General features: G+C 42.1%; 14 non-coding genes across 14 annotated transcripts; all 14 read right to left on the minus strand.

The window, feature by feature from the left end:
• Positions 1–229: 229 nt before the first annotated feature.
• On the minus strand, positions 230–301 carry TRNAQ-UUG (transfer RNA glutamine (anticodon UUG)). Its single transcript has one exon. It is a non-coding gene; the product is annotated as a tRNA-Gln (tRNA).
• Positions 302–596: 295 nt separating this feature from the next.
• On the minus strand, positions 597–668 carry TRNAQ-UUG (transfer RNA glutamine (anticodon UUG)). Its single transcript has one exon. It is a non-coding gene; the product is annotated as a tRNA-Gln (tRNA).
• Positions 669–895: 227 nt separating this feature from the next.
• On the minus strand, positions 896–967 carry TRNAQ-UUG (transfer RNA glutamine (anticodon UUG)). The gene has a single exon. It is a non-coding gene; the product is annotated as a tRNA-Gln (tRNA).
• Positions 968–1,264: 297 nt separating this feature from the next.
• TRNAQ-UUG (transfer RNA glutamine (anticodon UUG)) lies at positions 1,265–1,336 on the minus strand. Its single transcript has one exon. It is a non-coding gene; the product is annotated as a tRNA-Gln (tRNA).
• A 228-nt stretch (positions 1,337–1,564) lies between these two features.
• On the minus strand, positions 1,565–1,636 carry TRNAQ-UUG (transfer RNA glutamine (anticodon UUG)). The gene has a single exon. It is a non-coding gene; the product is annotated as a tRNA-Gln (tRNA).
• Positions 1,637–3,859: 2,223 nt separating this feature from the next.
• Positions 3,860–3,931, minus strand: TRNAQ-CUG (transfer RNA glutamine (anticodon CUG)). Its single transcript has one exon. It is a non-coding gene; the product is annotated as a tRNA-Gln (tRNA).
• Positions 3,932–4,412: 481 nt separating this feature from the next.
• Positions 4,413–4,484, minus strand: TRNAQ-UUG (transfer RNA glutamine (anticodon UUG)). Its single transcript has one exon. It is a non-coding gene; the product is annotated as a tRNA-Gln (tRNA).
• Positions 4,485–4,712: 228 nt separating this feature from the next.
• Positions 4,713–4,784, minus strand: TRNAQ-UUG (transfer RNA glutamine (anticodon CUG)). Its single transcript has one exon. It is a non-coding gene; the product is annotated as a tRNA-Gln (tRNA).
• A 295-nt stretch (positions 4,785–5,079) lies between these two features.
• Positions 5,080–5,151, minus strand: TRNAQ-UUG (transfer RNA glutamine (anticodon UUG)). Its single transcript has one exon. It is a non-coding gene; the product is annotated as a tRNA-Gln (tRNA).
• Positions 5,152–5,747: 596 nt separating this feature from the next.
• TRNAQ-UUG (transfer RNA glutamine (anticodon UUG)) lies at positions 5,748–5,819 on the minus strand. Its single transcript has one exon. It is a non-coding gene; the product is annotated as a tRNA-Gln (tRNA).
• A 965-nt stretch (positions 5,820–6,784) lies between these two features.
• TRNAQ-UUG (transfer RNA glutamine (anticodon UUG)) lies at positions 6,785–6,856 on the minus strand. The gene has a single exon. It is a non-coding gene; the product is annotated as a tRNA-Gln (tRNA).
• A 2,222-nt stretch (positions 6,857–9,078) lies between these two features.
• On the minus strand, positions 9,079–9,150 carry TRNAQ-CUG (transfer RNA glutamine (anticodon CUG)). Its single transcript has one exon. It is a non-coding gene; the product is annotated as a tRNA-Gln (tRNA).
• An 848-nt stretch (positions 9,151–9,998) lies between these two features.
• On the minus strand, positions 9,999–10,070 carry TRNAQ-UUG (transfer RNA glutamine (anticodon UUG)). Its single transcript has one exon. It is a non-coding gene; the product is annotated as a tRNA-Gln (tRNA).
• A 227-nt stretch (positions 10,071–10,297) lies between these two features.
• TRNAQ-UUG (transfer RNA glutamine (anticodon UUG)) lies at positions 10,298–10,369 on the minus strand. The gene has a single exon. It is a non-coding gene; the product is annotated as a tRNA-Gln (tRNA).
• Between the last annotated feature and the right edge of the window lie 9,434 nt (positions 10,370–19,803).

Raw genomic sequence — 19,803 nt, forward strand, 5'->3', positions numbered from 1 at the left:
CATCCGAGAATTAAGATTTTTCTATTAAAGGGAAATTAAAGTTCCTGGTCCCACTGAGTTATGAACTAGGTTCGCTGATTTCTTACTCCAGAGGGCTAACTACAACACCATGGGGCCTAACGTGCAGCTTCGTTCCTACCAGTTGTTCATCAATACTCCGATAAGTTTGAGAATGGAAGGAAATCATCCGCGAAATATGAAAACAGTAATACCTCGGAAATAAATTTGCAGGTCCCACCGAGATTTGAACTCGGATCGCTGGATTCAAAGTCCAGAGTGCTAACCATTACACCATGGGACCAGACGAATACGGCGTTTTCTTAATCGACAAACCTCAATGTTTTTATAATGTAACAATGGAAGAAAACCTCTTATAATTAATAAACTAGTAATGTCTTGACATGACATACTAGGCCCCCCACGAGTTTCGAACTTGGATCGCTGATTTCGTACTCCAGAGGGCTAACTACAACACCATGGGGCCTAACGTGCAGCTTCGTTCCTAAAAGTTGTTCATCGATACTCCGATAAATTTGAGAATGGAAGGAAATAATCCGGGAAATATGAAACCAGTAATACCTCGAAAGTAAAATTGCAGGTCCCACCGAGATTTGAACTCGAATCGCTGGATTCAAAGTCCAGAGTGCTAACCATTACACCATGGGACCAGGCGAACGGCGTGCTGCTTAATCGATAACAGTCAATGATCTTATAATGTTTGACAATTGAAGAAAACATCTTACAATTTCGTACTCCAGAGGGCTAACTACAACACCATGGGGCCTAACGTGCAGCTTCGTTCCTACCAGATGTTCATCAATACACCGATAAGATAAGAATGGAAAGAAATCATCCGGGAAATATGAAACCAGTTATACCTCGAAAATATAATTGAAGGTCCCACCGAGATTTGATCTCGGATCGCTGGATTCAAAGCCCAGCGTGCTAACCATTACACCATGGGACCAGACGGATAAGGCGTTTCTTAATCGACAACCGTCAATGCTTTTATAATGTTTGACAATGGAAGAAGACATCTTACAATTAATAAACTAGTAATGTTTTGACATGACATACTAGGCCCCACGCGAGTTATGAAATCGGATCGCCAGATTCGGAGTCCAGAGTGCTTACCATTACACCATGGGACATTATGAAACAGCGCTGTTCTACTCGACGCTCCTCGGAGTTTCGATAATGTTTGAGAATGGAAATAAAACACCCTACAATTAATAAGCTAGAAATATCTTGAAATGAAAATTACAGGTCCCACCGAGACTTGAACTCGGGTCGCTGGATTCAAAGTCCAGAGTGCTAACCATTACACCATGCGACCAGGCGAACTGCATGCTGCTTAATCGACAGCAGTCAATGATTTCATAATGTTTGACAATGGAAGAAAATATCTTACAATTTCGTACTCCAGAGTGCTAACTGCAACACCATGGGGCCTAACGTGCAGCTTCGTTCCTACCACATGTTCATCAATACAACGATAAGTTTGAGAATGGAAGGAATTCATCCGGGAAATATGAAACCAGTACTTCGTCGAAAGTAAAATCGCAGGTCCCACCGAGATTTGAACTCGTATCGCTGGATTCAAAGTCCAGAGTGCTAACCATTACACCATGGGACCAGACGAACTAGCAGTTTCTTAATCGACAACAGTCAATGATTTTATAATGTTTGACAATGGAAGAAAACATCTTAGAATTTCGTAGTCCAGAATGCTAACTGCAACACCATGGGGCCTAACGTGCAGCTTCGTTCCTACCAGATGTTCATCAATACTCCTATAAGTTTGAGAATGGACGGAAATCATCCGGGAAATATGAAACCAGTAATACCTCGAAAATATAATTGAAGGTCCCACCGAGATTTGAACTTGGATCGCTGGATACAAAGCCCAGAGTGCTAACCATTATATCATGAGACCAGACGGATAACGCGTTTCTTAATCGACAATCGTCAATGTTTTTATGATGTTTGACAATGGAAGAAAACATCTTACAATTAATAAAATTGTAATGTTTTGACATGACATACTAGGCCCCCCTCGAGGTTTGAAATCGGATCGCCAGATTCGGAGTCCAGAGTGCTAACCAGTACACCACGGGACCTGATGATTACGGCAGTTCCTAGTCGACACTCAAAGTTCTTCGATAATGTTTCACAATGCAAAGGAAACATCCTACAATTAATAAACTAGTAATATATTGAAATGGCAATTTTAGGTCCCACGGAGATTTGAAAAAGGATCGCTGCATTCGGAGTAAAGCGTGCTAACCATTACAACATGTGACCTTACGAATTACGCTGGTCCTACTAGACGCTGGTCTGTGTTCTGATAATTTTTGAGAATGGAAGGATATCATCCGAGAAATATTAAACCTGTAGCTTAATACCTCGAAATTTCGTAAGAAATGTACTCATTCGTTATTATCTGTGAGCCTTTCATGCAATCGTTCGAATTGTTCTCCTTAACGAGCTGTATATGTTGTATTTCCCGATAAGTTATTCAGTGTACATTAATGTTGTGCATAGTTTGCGGTTTAGTAGTTGAATAGAACAAAGAAAATTTCATTCCCTACCCCGTATGCAGTGTTCTGAATTTTTGGCTATTTTCTAACTTTTTCTGACTCTGATTTAGCTTACCTTATCTTGGTTGATGACAAAGCTTATCAAATGACAATTTGCTTGCCAACGCCGGTCGCATCCGGCACGGTTACAGATTAGGCGGTCGCTAGTGGGACGGGTCGCATGCGGCACGCTCCCATCTGGCACGCCACCGCTGAGTCCGATGGAAAAACTGATCCTGGAGGGTAAAAAGATTAAGGAAAAAAGAATGAAAGAATTAATAATAAGAATAAAAATAATAACCCTATAGCCTCATTTAGCGAGTGGCAGATCTTATCCAGAGTGCTAAAACCAGTACACCATGGGACATTACAAACAGCGCTGGTCTACTCGACGCTCGTCGGTGTTTCGATAATGTTTCAGAAGGTAAAGAAAACGTCCTAGACTTAATAAACTAGTAATAACTGGATGACCGCCTTTGTGGTGTACTGGTTAGTGTGATTAGCTGCCACCACAGAGGCCGGGGATCGATTGCCGCATCTGCCACGAAGTTTGAAAAAGTTTTACGAGGGGTGGAAAGGGGTCCACTTAGCTTCGGGAGGTCAAGTGAGTAGAGGTGGGTGCGATTCCCACCCAAGCCATCCTGCAAGTGGTTTTCTGTGGATTCCCAATTCTCCTCCATGAAAATGCCGGATGGTACCTAACTTAAGGCCACGGCCGATTCCTTCCCACTTCCCTGTCCAACCCTTAATCCCATCCCCCCACACGGCTTCTGTTCAGCATTGCAGGTGAGCCCGCCTAGACGAAGTACTGGACAACTTCCCCAGTTGTATCCTCCGTCAACGAGTCTGACGCACAGGACACTGCCATTGAGGCGGAGTTAAGCAGAATATATAGAAGTGAAAAAAACATGTCGCACAGAAATTTGAACACGAACCGCTCTATTCAGAGTTCAGAGAGATAACCATTACACCATGGGACTTCAACGGCAGCGCGGTTCATACTAGATGTTCTTCAGTGTCCCGCTAATGTTTGAGAATGGAAGGAAAACATCCGAGAAATATAAAACCAGTAATACCTCGAAAGTAACATTGCAGTTCCCACTGATATTTGAACTCGGAACGTTGGATTCAGAGTCCGGAGTGCTAAAAACGTTACATCGTGAGACTTTACAAACTGCGCTGTTTCTACTCGACGCTCCTCGCAGTTTCGATAATGTTTGAGAATGGAAAGAAAACACCCTACAATTAATAAGCTAGAAATATCTTGAGATGAAGATTACAGGTCCCACCGAGATTCGAACTCGGATCGCTGGATTCAGAGTCCAGAGTGCTAACCATTACACCATGGGACCAGACGGATAAGGCGTTTCTTAATCGACAACCCTCAATGTTTTTATAATGTTTGACAATGGAAGAAGACATCTTACAATTTATAAACTAGTAATGTTTTGACATGACCTATTAGGCCCCCCGCGAGTTATGAAATCGGATCGCCAGATTCGGAGTCCAGAGTGCTTACCATTACACCATGAGACCTAATGAACAGTGTAGTTCGTAATAGATGTTCGTCAGTGGCCCGATAATGTTCGAGATTTGTAGATAGTCATCCGAGAATTAAGATTTTTGTATTAAAGGGAAATTAAAGTTCCTGGTCCCACTGAGTTATGAACTAGGTTCGCTGATTTCTTACTCCAGAGGGCTAACTACAACACCATGGGGCCTAACGTGCAGCTTCGTTCATACCAGTTGTTCATCAATACTCCGATAAGTTTGAGAATGGAAGGAAATCATCCGCGAAATATGAAACCAGTAATACCTCGGAAATAAAATGGCAGGTCCCACCGAGATTTGAACTCGGATCGCTGGATTCAAAGTCCAGAGCGCTAACCATTACACCATGGGACCAGACGAACTAGCTGGTTCTTAATCGACAACAGTCAATGTTTTCATAATGTTTGACAATGGAAGAAAACATCTTACAATTTCGTACACCAGAGGGCTAACTACAACACCATGGGGCCTAACGTGCAGCTTCGTTCCTACCAGATGTTCATCTATACACCGATAAGATCGAGAATGGAAGGAAATCATCCGGGAAATACGAAACCAGTAATACCTCGAAAATAAAATTGCAGGTCCCACCGAGATTTGAGCTCGGATCGCTGGATTCAAAGCCCAGAGTGCTAACCATTACACCATGGGACCAGACGAATACGGCGTTTTCTTAATCGACAACCCTCAATGTTTTTATAATGTAACTATGGAAGAAAACCTCTTATAATTAATAAACTAGTAATGTCTTGACATGACATACTAGGCCCCCCACGAGTTTTGAACTTGGATCGCTGATTTCGTACTCCAGAGGGCTAACTACAACACCATGGGGCCTAACGTGCAGCTTCGTTCCTAAAAGTTGTTCATCGATACTCCGATAAATTTGAGCATGGAAGGAAATAATCCGGGAAATATGAAACCAGTAATACCTCGAAAGTAAAATTACAGGTCCCACCGAGATTTGAACTCGGATCGCTGGATTCAAAGTCCAGAGTGCTAACCATTACACCATGGGACCAGACGAACTAGCTGTATCTTAATCGACAACAGTCAATGATTTTATAATGTTTGACAATGGAAGAAAACATCTTACAATTTCGTACTCCAGAGGGCTAACTGCAACACCATGGGGCCTAACGTGCAGCTTCGTTCCTACCAGATGTTCATCAATACACCGATAAGATAAGAATGGAAAGAAATCATCCGGGAAATATGAAACCAGTTATACCTCGAAAATATAATTGAAGGTCCCACCGAGATTTGATCTCGGATCGCTGGATTCAAAGCGCAGAGTGCTAACCATTACACCATGGGACCAGACGGAAAAGGCGTTTCTTAATCGACAACCCTCAATGTTTTTATAATGTTTGACAATGGAAGAAGACATCTTACAATTAATAAACTAGTAATGTTTTGACATGACATACTAGGCCCCACGCGAGTTATGAAATCGGATCGCCACATTCGGAGTCCAGAGTGCTTACCATTACACCATGGGACATTATAAAACAGCGCTGGTCTACTCGACGCTCCTCGGAGTTTCGAAAATGTTTGAGAATGGAAAGAAAACACCCTACAATTAATAAGCTAGAAATATCTTGAAATGAAAATTACAGGTCCCACCGAGACTTGAACTCGGATCGCTGGATTCAAAGTCCAGAGTGCAAACCATTACACCATGGGACCAGGCGAAATGCATGCTGCTTAATCGACAGCAGTCAATGATTTCATAATGTTTGACAATGGAAGAAAATATCTTACAATTTCGTACTCCAGAGTGCTAACTGCAACACCATGGGGCCTAACGTGCAGCTTCGTTCCTACCAGATGTTCATCAATACACCGATAAGTTTGAGAATGGAAGGAATTCATCCGGGAAATATGAAACCAGTACTTCCTCGAAATTATAATTGCAGTTCCCACCGAGATTTGAACTCGGATCGCTGGATTCAACGCCCAAAGTGCTAACCATTACACCATGGGACCAAACGTAGAAGGCGGTTCTTAATCGACAACCCTCAATGTTTTTATAATGTTTGACAATGGAAGAAGACATCTTACAATTGATAAACTAGTAATGTTTTGACATGACATACTAGGCCCCACGCGAGTTATGAAATCGGATCGCCAGATTCATAGTCCAGAGTGCTTACCATTACACCATGGGACATTAAAAACAGCGCTGGTCTACACGACGCTCCTCGGAGTTTCGATAATGTTTGAGATTGGAAAGAAAACACCCTACAATTAATAAGCTAGAAATATCTTGAAATGAAAATTACAGGTCCCACCGAGATCTGAACTCGTATCGCTGGATTCAGAGTCCAGAGTGCTAACCATTACACCATGAGACCTTATGAACAGCGTAGTTCGTAATAGATGTTCGTCAGTGGCCCGATAATGTTCGAGATTTGTAGATAATCATCCGAGAATTAAGATTTTTGTATTAAAGGGAAATTAAAGTTCCTGGTCCCACTGAGTTATGAACTAGGTTCGCTGATTTCTTACTCCAGAGGGCTAACTACAACACCATGGGGCCTAACGTGCAGCTTCGTTCCTACAAGTTGTTCATCAATACTCCGATAAATTTGAGAATGGAAGGAAATAATCCGGGAAATATGAAACCAGTAATACCTCGGAAGTAAAATTGCAGGTCCCACCGAGAATTGAACTCGGATCGCTGGATTCAAAGTCCAGAGTGCTAACCATTACACCATGGGACCAGACGAACTAGCTGCTCTTAATCGACAACAGTCAATGATTTTATAATGTTTGACAATGGAAGAAAACAACTTACAATTTCGTAGTCCAGAGTGCTAACTGCAACACCATGGGGCCTAACGTGCAGCTTCGTTCCTACCAGATGTTCATCAATACTCCTATAAGTTTGAGAAAGGAAGGAAATCATCCGGGAAATATGAAACCAGTAATACCTCGAAAATATAATTGAAGGGCCCACCGAGATTTGAACTTGGATCGCTGGATTCAAAGCCCAGAGTGCTAACCATTACACCATGAGACCAGACGGATAACGCGTTTCTTAATCGACAATCGTCAATGTTTTTATGATGTTTGACAATGGAAGAAAACATCTTACAATTAATAAAATTGTAATGTTTTGACATGACATACTAGGCTCCCCGCGAGGTTTGAAATCGGATCGCCAGATTCGGAGTCCAGAGTGCTAACCAGTACACCACGGGACCTGATGATTACGGCAGTTCCTAGTCGACACTCAAAGTTCTTCGATAATGTTTCACAATGCAAAGGAAACATCCTACAATTAATAAACTAGTAATATATTGAAATGGCAATTTTAGGTCCCACGGAGATTTGAAAAAGGATCGCTGCTTTCGGAGTAAAGCGTGCTAACCATTACAACATGTGACCTTACGAATTACGCTGGTCCTACTAGACGCTGGTCTGTGTTCTGATAATTTTTGAGAATGGAAGGATATCATCCGAGAAATATTAAACCTGTAGCTTAATACCTCGAAATTTCGTAAGAAATGTACTCATTCGTTATTATCTGTGAGCCTTTCATGCAATCGTTCGAATTGTTCTCCTTAACGAGCTGTATATGTTGTATTTCCCGATAAGTAATTCAGTGTACATTAATGTTGTGCATAGTTTGCGGTTTAGTAGTTGAATAGAACAAAGAAAATTTCATTCCCTACCCCGTAAGCAGTGTTCTGAATTTTTGGCTATTTTTCTAACTTTTTCTGACTCTGATTTAGCTTACCTTATCTTGGGTGATGACAAAGCTTTTCAAATGACAATTTGCTTGCCAACGCCGGTCGCATCCGGCACGGTTACAGATTAGGCGGTCGCTAGTGGCAGGGGTCCCATGCGGCACGCTCCCATCTGGCACGCCACCGCTGAGTCCGATGGAAAAACCGATCCTGGAGGGTAAACAGATTAAGGAAAAAAAAATGAAAGAATTAATAATAAGAATAAGAATAATAACCTTATAGCCTCATTTAGCGAGTGGCAGATCTTATCCAGAGTGCTAAAACCAGTACACCATGGGACATTACAAACAGCGCTGGTCTACTCGACGCTCGTCGGTGTTTCGATAATGTTTCAGAAGGGAAAGAAAACGTCCTAGACTTAATAAACTAGTAATAACTGGATGACCGCCTTTGTGGTGTACTGGTTAGTGTGATTAGCTGCCACCACAGAGGCCGGGGATCGATTGCCGCATCTGCCACGAAGTTTGAAAAAGTTTTACGAGGGGTGGAAAGGGGTCCACTTAGCTTCGGGAGGTCAACTGAGTAGAGGTGGGTGCGATTCCCACCCAAGCCATCCTGCAAGTGGTTTTCTGTGGATTCCCAATTCTCCTCCATGAAAATGCCGGATGGTACCTAACTTAAGGCCACGGCCGATTCCTTCCCACTTCCCTGTCCAACCCTTAATCCCATCCCCCCACACGGCCTCTGTTCAGCATTGCAGGTGAGCCCGCCTAGACGAAGTACTGGACAACTTCCCCAGTTGTATCCTCCGTCAACGAGTCTGACGCACAGGACACTGCCATTGAGGCGGAGTTAAGCAGAATATATAGAAGTGAAAAAACATGTCGCACAGAAATTTGAACACGAATCGCTCTATTCTGAGTTCAGAGAGGTAACCATTACACCATGGGACTTCAACGGCAGCGCGGTTCATACTAGATGTTCTTCATTGTCCCGCTAATGTTTGAGAATGGAAGGAAAACATCCGAGAAATATAAAACCAGTAATACCTCGAAAGTAACATTGCAGTTCCCACTGATATTTGAACTCGGAACGTTGTATTCAGAGTCCGGAGTGCTAAAAACGTTACATCGTGAGACTTTACAAACTGCGCTGTTTCTACCCGACGCTCCTCGCAGTTTCGATAATGTTTGAGATTTGAAGGAAAACACCCTACAATTAATAAGCTAGAAATATCTTGAAATGAAAATAACAGGTCCCACCGAGATTTGAACTCGGCTCGCTGGATTCAGAGTCCAGAGTGCTAACCATTACACCATGAGACCTAACGATCAGCGCAGTTCGTAATAGATGTTCGTCAGTGGCCCGATAATGTTTGAGATTTGTAGATAATCATCCGAGAATTAAGAATTTTGTATTAACTGGAAATTAAACTCCTGGTCCCACGAGTTTTGAAGTTGGATCGCTGATTTCGTACTTCAGAGGGCTAACTACAACACCATGGGGCCTAACGTGCAGCTTCGTTCCTACCAGTTGTTCATCAATACACCGATAAATTTGAGAATGGAAGGAGATCATCCGGAAAATATGAAACCAGTAATACCTCGAAAATAAAGTTGCAGGACCCACCGAGAATTGAACTCGGATCGCTGGATTCAAAGTCCAGAGTGCAAACCATTACTCATTGGGACCAGACGAATTCGGTGCTTCTTAATCAACAACAGTCAATGATTTTATAATGTTTGACAATGGAAGAAAACATCTTACAATTAATAAACTAGTAATGTTTTGACATGACATACTAGGCCCCCCGCGAGTTATGAAATCGGATCGCCAGATTCGGAGTCCAGAGTGCTTACCATTACACCATGAGACCTAATGAACAGCGTAGTTCGTAATAGATGTTCGTCAGTGGCCCGATAATGTTCGAGATTTGTAGATAGTCATCCGAGAATTAAGATTTTTCTATTAAAGGGAAATTAAAGTTCCTGGTCCCACTGAGTTATGAACTAGGTTCGCTGATTTCTTACTCCAGAGGGCTAACTACAACACCATGGGGCCTAACGTGCAACTTCGTTCCTACCAGTTGTTCATCAATACTCCGATAAGTTTGAGAATGGAAGGAAATCATCCGCGAAATATGAAAACAGTAATACCTCGGAAATAAAATTGCAGGTCCCACCGAGATTTGAACTCGGATCGCTGGATTCAAAGTCCAGAGTGCTAACCATTACACCATGGGACCAGACGAATTAGCTGGTTCTTAATCGACAACAGTCAATGTTTCATAATGTTTGACAATGGAAGAAAACATCTTACAATTTCGTACACCAGAGGGCTAACTACAACAACATGGGCCCTAACGTGCAGCTTCGTTCCTACCAGATGTTCATCAATACACCGATAAGATGGAGAATGGAAGGAAATCATCCGGGAAATATGAAACCAGTAATACCTCGAAAATAAAATTGCAGGTCCCACCGAGATTTGAGCTCGGATCGCTGGATTCAAAGCCCAGAGTGCTAACCATTACACCATGGGACCAGACGAATACGGCGTTTTCTTAATCGACAAACCTCAATGTTTTTATAATGTAACAATGGAAGAAAACCTCTTATAATTAATAAACTAGTAATGTCTTGACATGACATACTAGGCCCCCCACGAGTTTTGAACTTGGATCGCTGATTTCGTACTCCAGAGGGCTAACTACAACACCATGGGGCCTAACGTGCAGCTTCGTTCCTAAAAGTTGTTCATCGATCATCATCATCATCATCTGTTTACCCTCCAGGTTCGGTTTTTCCCTCGGACTTAGCGAGGGATCCCACCTCTACCGCCTCAAGGGCAGTGTCCTGGAGCTTCAGACTCTTGGTCGGGGGATACAACTGGGGAGTATGACCTGTACCTCGCCCAGGCGGCCTCACCTGCTATGCTGAACAGGGGCCTTGTGCAGGGATGGGAAGATTGGAAGGGATAGGCAAGGAAGAGGGAAGGAAGTGGCCGTGGCCTTAAGTTAGGAACCATCCCGGCATTTGCCTGGAGGTGGTTAGCGTGATTAGCTGCCACCCCCGGAGGCCCGGGTTCGATTCCCGGCTCTACCACGAAATTTGAAAAGTGGTATGAGCGCTGGAACGGGGTCCACTCAGCCTCGGGAGGTCAACTGAGTAGGGGTGGGTTCGATTCCCACCTAAGCCATCCTGGAAGTGGTTTTCCGTGGTTTCCCACTTCTCCTCCAGGCGAATGACGGGATATTACCTAACATAAGGCCACGGCCGCTTCCTTCCCTCTTTCTTGCCTATCTCTTCCAATCTTCCCATCCCTCCACAAGGCCCTGTTCAGCATAGCAGTAGAGGCCGCCTGGGAGTGGTACTGGTCATTCTCCCCAGTTGTATCCCCAAATAAGAGTCTGATGCTCTAGGACACTGTCCTTGAGGCGGTAGAGGTAGGAACCCTGGCTGTGTCCGAGGGAAAAGCCGACCCTGGATGGTAAACAGATGATGATGATAATGAGATAATCATCCGATAATTAAGAAATTTGTATTAACGGGAAATTAAAGTTCCAGGTCCCACCGAGGTTTGAACTTGGATCGCTGATTTCGTACTCCAGATGGCTAACTACAACACCATGGGGCCTAAAGTGCAGCTTCGTTCCTACCAGATGTTCATCAATACTCCGATAAATTTGAGAATGGAATGAAATCACCTGGGAAATATGAAACCAGTAATACCTCGAAAATAAAATTGCAGTTGCCACCGAGATTTGAACTGGATTCAAAGCCCAGAGTGCTAACCATTACACCATGGGACCAGACGGATAAGGTATTTCTTAATCGACAACCGTCAATGTTTTTATAATGTTTGACAATGGAAGAAAACATCTTACAATTAATAAACTAGTAATGACTTGACATGACATACTAGGTCCCCCGCGAGATTTGAAATCGGATCGCCAGATTCGGAGTCCAGAGTGCTCCAGAGTGCTTACCATTACACCAGGGGATTTTACGGACTGCGCTGGTCCTATTGGACGCTCCTCAATATTTTGATAATGCTAGGGGCTTTACGTCGCACCGACACAGATAGGTCTTATGGCGACGATGGGAGAGGAAAGACCTAGGAGTTGGAAGGAAGCGGCCGTGGCCTTAATTAAGGTACAGCCCCAGCATTTGCCTGGTGTGAAAATGGGAAACCACGGAAAACCATCTTCAGGGCTGCCGATAGTGGGATTCGAACCTACTATCTCCCGGATGCAAGCTCACAGCCGCGCGCCTCTACGCGCACGGCCAACTCGCCCGGTTTTTTTTTTTTTTTTGATAATGTATGAGAATGGAAAAGAAACGTCCAAGATTTAATGGAATAATAACATCTTGAAATAACAATTGCAGGTCCCACCGAGGTTTCAACTCGGATCGCTGGATTCAAAGTCCAGAGTGCTAACCATTACTCCACGGGTCCTGACGGTTACGGAAGTTCCTAGTCGACATTCGGAAGTGCTTCGATAATGTTTGACAATGCAAAGAAAACATCCTACAATTAATAAACTAGTAATATATTGAAATGGCAATTTTAGGTCCCACAGAGGTTTGAAAAAGGATCGCTGTATTCGGAGTAAAGAGTGCTAACCATTACAACATGGGACCTTACGAATTACGCTGGTCCTACTAGACGCTGGTCTGTGTTCTGATAATTTTTGAGAATGGAAGGAAATCATCCGAGAAATATTAATCCAGTAGCCTAATACCTCGAGATTTCTTAAGAAATGTACTCATTCGTTATGATTTGTGAGCCTTTCATGCAATCGTTCGAATTGTTCTCAGTAACGAGCTGTATAGGTTGTATTTCCCGATGACTAATTCAGTGTACATTAATGTTGTGCACAGTTTGCGGTTTAGTAGTTGAGCAGAACAAAGACAATTTCATTCCCTACCCCGTAAGGAGTGTTCTGAATTTTTGGCCATTTTTCTAACTTTTTCTGGTTCTGATTTAGCTTACCTTATCTTGGGTGATGACAAAGCTTATCAAATGACAATTTGCTTGACAACGCCGGTCGCATCCAGCACGGTTACAGATTATGCGGTCGCTAGTGGCACGGGTCGCATGCGGCACGGTCGCATCTGGCACGCCACCGCTGAGTCCGAGGAAAAAACCGACCCTGGAGGGTAAACAGATTAAGGAAAAAAGAATAAAAGAATTAATAATAAGAATAAGAATAATAACCCTATAGCCTCATTTAGCGGGTGGCAGATCTTCTCAAGTGGTGCCATATAGGCGGTTTCCCAACCAATTTCATAATTTCGTTTTTGCTGCAATCTAGTAACGAAAGTGGAATTCTACTGGACGGCTGAGTTAATTTTTTCGGATGACAATGAAAATGACATGAGATGCCAAGATTGTTGACCGAATCCGCGAACTTGGACTCTCTAACGTCACTCCAGACCAACGCTGACACAAGGGTACGTATGCAGATGGAGGGGGGATCTGTTTGTTGTTTCTGCAAGTCATATGGCAGGTGGAATGATACCATTTTATGGGTTATCAGCCTACGAGTTCTACGAGTGAGCGGCGATTTCTCATGTCGAATAGTGACGCTTTTGAGAGTCATTTTGCTTTTCTTTTCTCTTTTCTTAACGTCGCTCTAATACATGGTAGCTTTTCGGCGACGGAAGGGTGAGAAACGACTAGGATTGGGTAGGAAGCGGCCACGGCCTTAATTATTTCCTAGAGTGAAACTGGAAAACCATCTTCGGGGTTCAAACCCACTATCTCCCAGATGCAAGCTCACAGCGCGCGCCCCTAATCTCACGGGCAACTCGCCAGGTTTCTAGAAATATAGCAACCCATTCAGTCACTCTTTTGTCTAGTTCAGTTGCACTCATTTTTGCCTGTAGTCTCCCATGATCCACCCTATCAATTCCCTTAGACAGGTAAATCGCGATACAGTCCATTTGAACTCCTGAATCCAAGATATCTGCTATATCTTGCTGGAATCCGATTGTATGGTTGCGATAGCAGAGAGAGAATTTGTTTTACGTCGCACCGACACAGATAGGTCTTATGGAGACGACAAGATAGAAAAGGGCTAGGAGTGGGAAGGATTCGGCCGTGACCTTAATTAAGGTACCGCTCCAATCTTTGCCTGGTGTGAAAATGGGAAACCACGGAAACCATCTTCAGGGCTGCCGACGGAGGGATTTGAACCCGCTATCTCCCGAATGCAAACTCACCGCTGCGCGAGCCTACCGCACGGCCAACTCGCTTGGTCTTATGAGAGCCATGAAAGGCACCAATAACAAATCAATACTAATATTATAAAAGGAGAAGACATGTGAGCCATACAACCAATTTCGGTATTTCCTTCGCCATTAGAAAGCCTATTTCTCCCTGTGTGTCTTGCGGCTAGTTTAAAAAAAGGTGAAGTAAGAAAAATTGTGCGTTGTGAACCTTGAAAGTGAATACGCTGTCTGAACTAGTCACCCTGAGAATTTTAATTTCTGCACAAAAGTGCGTAAGCTTTCGTTTTGGCGCGTGCTTTAACAGAAGTTTGTCCGTGCGAAGTGTTCTATATCTGACTAGCTGTCAGCCGCCGCTTCCCTCGCGTGGATTTAGTAATTTGATAAAAGTAATCGTTCCTCGGTACTGCAATAAGACATTATCTGAAAATCCTTAAAGTATAAAAACTCACAGAAAAACTGATTTTCATTTACCCCAGAACCTCTTTGTACACCACATTTGTGGTGTTGCTTTTTGGGGCTAAGTTGACCAGGCTACTGGCAGAGATAACTCTAGAACATGCGACATAGATCTGTACTTGTGAGAAACAGTCCTCTCTGAAGTCGAAAACGCAAAAATGCGCGTTTCTTTAGTTTTAAAGGAGATTCCAGTGCCTATTTCCATGTCTATAACATCTTCAGTTTTTAGATATAAGTATCCCCATAAAATGCATCCAGCCACTTTATCAGTCCTTTCCCTGCCGCTCCAACTATGTGGATTTTCCGAAAACAAAAACATATGTTTTTTTAAAAATTTTTAAATGGGATTCCAAATACCAATTTTTACGTCTGCAACATCTTCAGTTTTTGAGATAGAAGTATCCTCATAAAAATAATTCAACTCATTTTTCACTTTTTTCATCCCCGTTAAGTGGCTTTTTCGAAAACAGAACAAAATAATTCTTCCTGTATTTTTGAAGGACATTCCAAGTATCAATCTTCACATATGTAACATGTTAAGTTTTGGGGATTTACTGTAGATATACACACTCATTAAAATAAATAAATAAATAAATAAATAAATAAATAAATAAATAAATAAATAAATAAATAAATAAATAAATAAATAAATAAATAAATAAATAAATATATCATCACCGAGCTCGATAGCTGCAGTCGCTTAATTGCGGCCAGTGTCCAGTATTCGGGAGATAGTAGGTTCGAACCCCACTATCGGCAGCCCTGAAAATGGTTTTCCGTGGTTTCCCATTTTCACACCAGGCAAATGCTGGGGCTGTACCTTAATTAAGGCCACGGCCGTTTCCTTCCCACTCCTAGCCATTTCCTGTCCCATCGTCGCCATAAGACCTATCTGAGTTGGTGCGACGTAAAGCAACTAGCAAAAAAAAAAAAAATTCATCCGCTTCTTCAATACTTTTCATCCCCTTAAGTGGATTTTTCGATAAAATGACGCGTTTCTTTTTAAAATGAGACTCCAAATACCAATTTTCATGTCTGTAACGTCTTCAGTTTTTGAGATAGAAGTATCCTCATAAACAGAATTAAACTCCTTCACTTATTTACCCACTTTTTCAATTGTTTGCACCCCCTTAAGTGGATTTTCCAAAAACCAAAAACGACACGTTTCTTTATTTTTAAAGGAGATTTCAATTACCAGTTTCAAAGACTGTAACATCTTCTGTTTTTGAAATATATACATCCTCATAAAAACAATTGAATTCCTTCACTTATTTTCACCACCCCGCCCCTTAAGTGGATTTTCCGAAAACAAAAAAACTTGTTTATATATTTTTAAAAGGCATTTCAAATATCAGTTTTCACGACTGCATCATCTTCAGTTTTTTGAGATATATGTAACCTCGTAAAACGTATTCAACGTCTTTTCACTTAGTTTTAGCCACATTACGAAAAAAATTTCCGAGAACAAAAAATGCATGTTTCTTTATTTTTAAAGAAGATTCGGAAGTTTGCATATTATGAAATGTCATGTGGTGGGCACGACGAATCTCTCGGCCAGTTTTTCTTGCCTTACTAGATCGGGGCCGCCATCTCACCGTCAGATAACTCTAGGCTGAGTGAACCTCGGACTAGGGTTGTCACTCTGATATATAATATATAAGGGACATTTAACTAAAAATACGGGATTTTTCGCAAAAATAAGGGATAGTTCATAAATACCATACGTACCCCTTTTTAGCTTTTTATTTGCATTACGTCGTACCGACACAGAGAGGTCTTATGGTGACGATGGGATAGGAAAGGGCTAGGAGTGGGAAGGAAGCGGCCGTGGCCTTAATTAAGGTATAGCAATTGCCTGATGTGAAAATGGGAATCCATCTTCAGGGCCGCCGACAGTGGGGGTTCGAACCCACTATCTCCGGAATGCAAGGTACCAATTTCAATTAGGTTATAATTAGCTTCATTAACAGAATAAGATAATTATTGAAATTCGTAAAAGAAACTAACTTACATCCTGTTAACAGTAGGCCTACATACACTACAATGGATTAGGTATGAAAAACAAGCAGAAAAACATTATTAGAAATGGATTTCCTTCTTCTGAGGTTCCAAAGATAAAAAATATAATGGAGCTGCTTTGAACTTCAATGGCACTCAAATCAAATACGGATTTTTAAAAAGACAAACGTTCGTTTTTACGGGACAACAGTTCATAATACGGGATGCAAAATGTTCACCTCAAATACGGGATGTCCCGTACAGTACGGGACAGATGGCATCCCTACGTCGGACCAGCCTTCAGATCCAGGTAAAAATCCTAGACATGGCCGGGAATCGAACCCGGGACCTCGGGCAGAGGGTTAATTCCATCCATTAACCTTCATTGGTTAATTCCAGTGGCCCGGGGGCTGGGTGTTTGTGCTTTCCGCAACATCCCTTCAACTCACATGCCACACATAACACTATCCTCCACCACAATAACACACAGTTACCTACACATGGCATGTCTTTAAATGTAGGAAACATCACAATATGAAGATAAAGCTGGAATTAAAGAGGAAAAATTGGGTCAAATATTCGTTTATAGGGAGGGGAGTTAGAGACTGGAATAACTTAACAAGAGAGATGTTCAATCAATTTCCAATTTCTTTGAAATCATTCAAGAAAAAGCTAGGAAAACAACAGATAGGGAAGCTGCCACCTGGGTGACTACCCTAAATGCAGATCAGTAGTGATCAGTGGCGTATACTGAGGGCTACCAAGGCTATCAGTGAAGCCCAAACCTCAAATGCGAGCGATGGAAATCTAAAGCACATTATATTGTAAGCATCTGACACATTGTTCCATTTGCAAACCTTGAAAGCAATGAGAAAACACGTCGCACGTATTTCTGAGAACAAGGCTTCGGAGACTGATATTGCAGCCCAGACTCTCGTCCCTTCCCATCGACTCGCCTCACGCGGCTTGCTGCTGTCTGCCTACAGGCGCGGGGACCGGCGGAGGATAGCTGTGCTAGGCTTCGGTCCGTCAGATCGCCACTGCTATCACCATGCGTTACTCATCGTATATACTTCCTCACCTCATCCTTCTGTCTTAAATATATAGATAACGGAGTGCTGGTATTTCACTCCCGTTTACTTCTACATCCTTGTAGGAAGACACTGCAGGGCTGCTGTAATAGGAGTAATATAGTTTCTTTTTATTGGTAGATCTGCTAAAATCAAACGCATTCTTTCAGGTTTAGTGTTCTCTTTTGTTGGCTGGAATCGAACCCGTGATCATGGGTCGGACACCACCACTGATCTTCCGAGGAAGATAATTAACCATTGAACGATGGGTACGACCGCTGTAAAATTCAACATTATTATTTAACGATTATGATGATGTTAATAATAATAATAATAAGAAGAATAACAATAATAATAATAATAATAATAATAACCATAATAATGGTGCATGGCATCTACATAGGCTTGGTGGTGACCTAATAAGGATAAAATGAATGGCGATGACGTCATAAACACCCAGTTCCCAAGCCAGGGGAATTAACAGTATGAGGGGGTTGATTCTGAAAATTGAACCGGGGCCGTCGGACCAAAGGCAAGCATTCTATCCATTTAGCCTCAAAGCTGGACTTCAATTTGCTAAACCTTAGGCTACCAACTCGATTGATCAGGTGTTGAGTATTGGCTGTGGCAGAGGCCAGGGCAGTAGCTTGTGAAGCAGCCTTGACAACACAGCGGGCAGCTCCGTTGGCTGTTGGATGCAGCTCAAAATGCTTAAGGCTTGATGTTCCCTAAACCAACTATCGAAAAGGGGTAGCTTAAGTCTAGTGGTAGCCCACGTCTTGATACCAGGATACGCCACTGGTAGTGATTGATTGATTGATTGATTGATTGATTGATTGATTGATTGATTGATTGATTGATTGATTGATTGATTGATTGATTGATTGATCTGCAAATCTTATACACTCTACTCTCATAGCCCCAACACAAACTCCACCTTCTCCATGATAACTTTCATTGATTATTTCCTCTAGATAAATATAGAACAGTATTGGTGATAAACAGCATCCCTGTCTTACACCTATTCCTAATTCAACTTCACTCATCTCCTATTCTTACTTTTGTTCTCTTGTTTAAGTACAAGTTCTTTATTAGCCTTCTATCCCTCCAATCAACTCCATGTTTCTTTAGTGTTGACATCAGTTTGCCCCATCTGACACAGTCAAAAAGCCTTCTCAAGATCAATGAATACAGCATAAACCTCCCAGTTTTTCTCTATGCCCCTCTCTTCTATCACCCTCAGCAGCCCAATGGCATCTCTTGTTCCAACTCCTCGCCTGAAACAAAACTGTTCTTCACATATAAAGTTATTCAGCTCTCTTGAGTGTTCTCAGTAAGACTTTGGCTGCATGTGAAATGAGGTTCTTCGCATTTTTGCTGTTCTTTTTCTTTTCTGTAGGGATTAAGATGATTTCACTAAAGTCCTTCAGTCATTTTCCTGTCACGTATATTTGATTACATAGTGCAGTCAACTCCTTTCTTCGTTCCTTCATTATTTAACAAATTTAACAGCTCAAGAGGAATGTTTTATAGGTCTATTCCCATTGCCTTTCTATTTTTCATCTTATTCAGTTATACCTTGATCTTTCTTCTCAGTATAGTATCCCCTTTATCTTCCCCTCAAACCATATCTTCTTTCTCTAATTCGAGTTGTTCTTCATTTGGACAGTTTTTCCCGTCATACAGCCTGTACTGGCTGTACAGTACTTTTAATATTCACAATCAGCAAAACTATAATGGTTCTCTTGTGGGAACTTAATTTTATATTATATCTTAATGTCACAACTGTTCGATGATCCATGTATCTTACCGAGCACCATTTGCAATTCTTTTTTTGTTGCTTTACATCGCACCGACACAGATAGGTCTTGTGGCAACGACGGGATAGAAAAAAGGCTTAGGAGAGGGAACGTAGCAGCCATGGTCTTAATTAAGGTACAGCCCCAGCATTTGCATAGTTTGAAAATGGACTAGGACAAGAAATACAATCCACTTCACTCAGACACTCTGTTCTTCCTTCCCTCCTTACATACCGTGCTTGGTGGTAAAAGTTTCTTTCTTGTAAATGTAATATTTTTTCTCATAAATGAATAAAAGTAGAGAAGATATCCAGAAATGGCAGAATATTACATAAATTTACTGAAATTGATGGTAATGTCTGGCTAAACTTGTAAATTCATTAAAAAGCAGATTTGCACACAATAGTCATCATAGATGG

Source organism: Anabrus simplex, chromosome 2 (assembly GCF_040414725.1).
Source record: "Anabrus simplex isolate iqAnaSimp1 chromosome 2, ASM4041472v1, whole genome shotgun sequence".
Taxonomy (NCBI): Eukaryota; Metazoa; Arthropoda; class Insecta; order Orthoptera; family Tettigoniidae; genus Anabrus; species Anabrus simplex.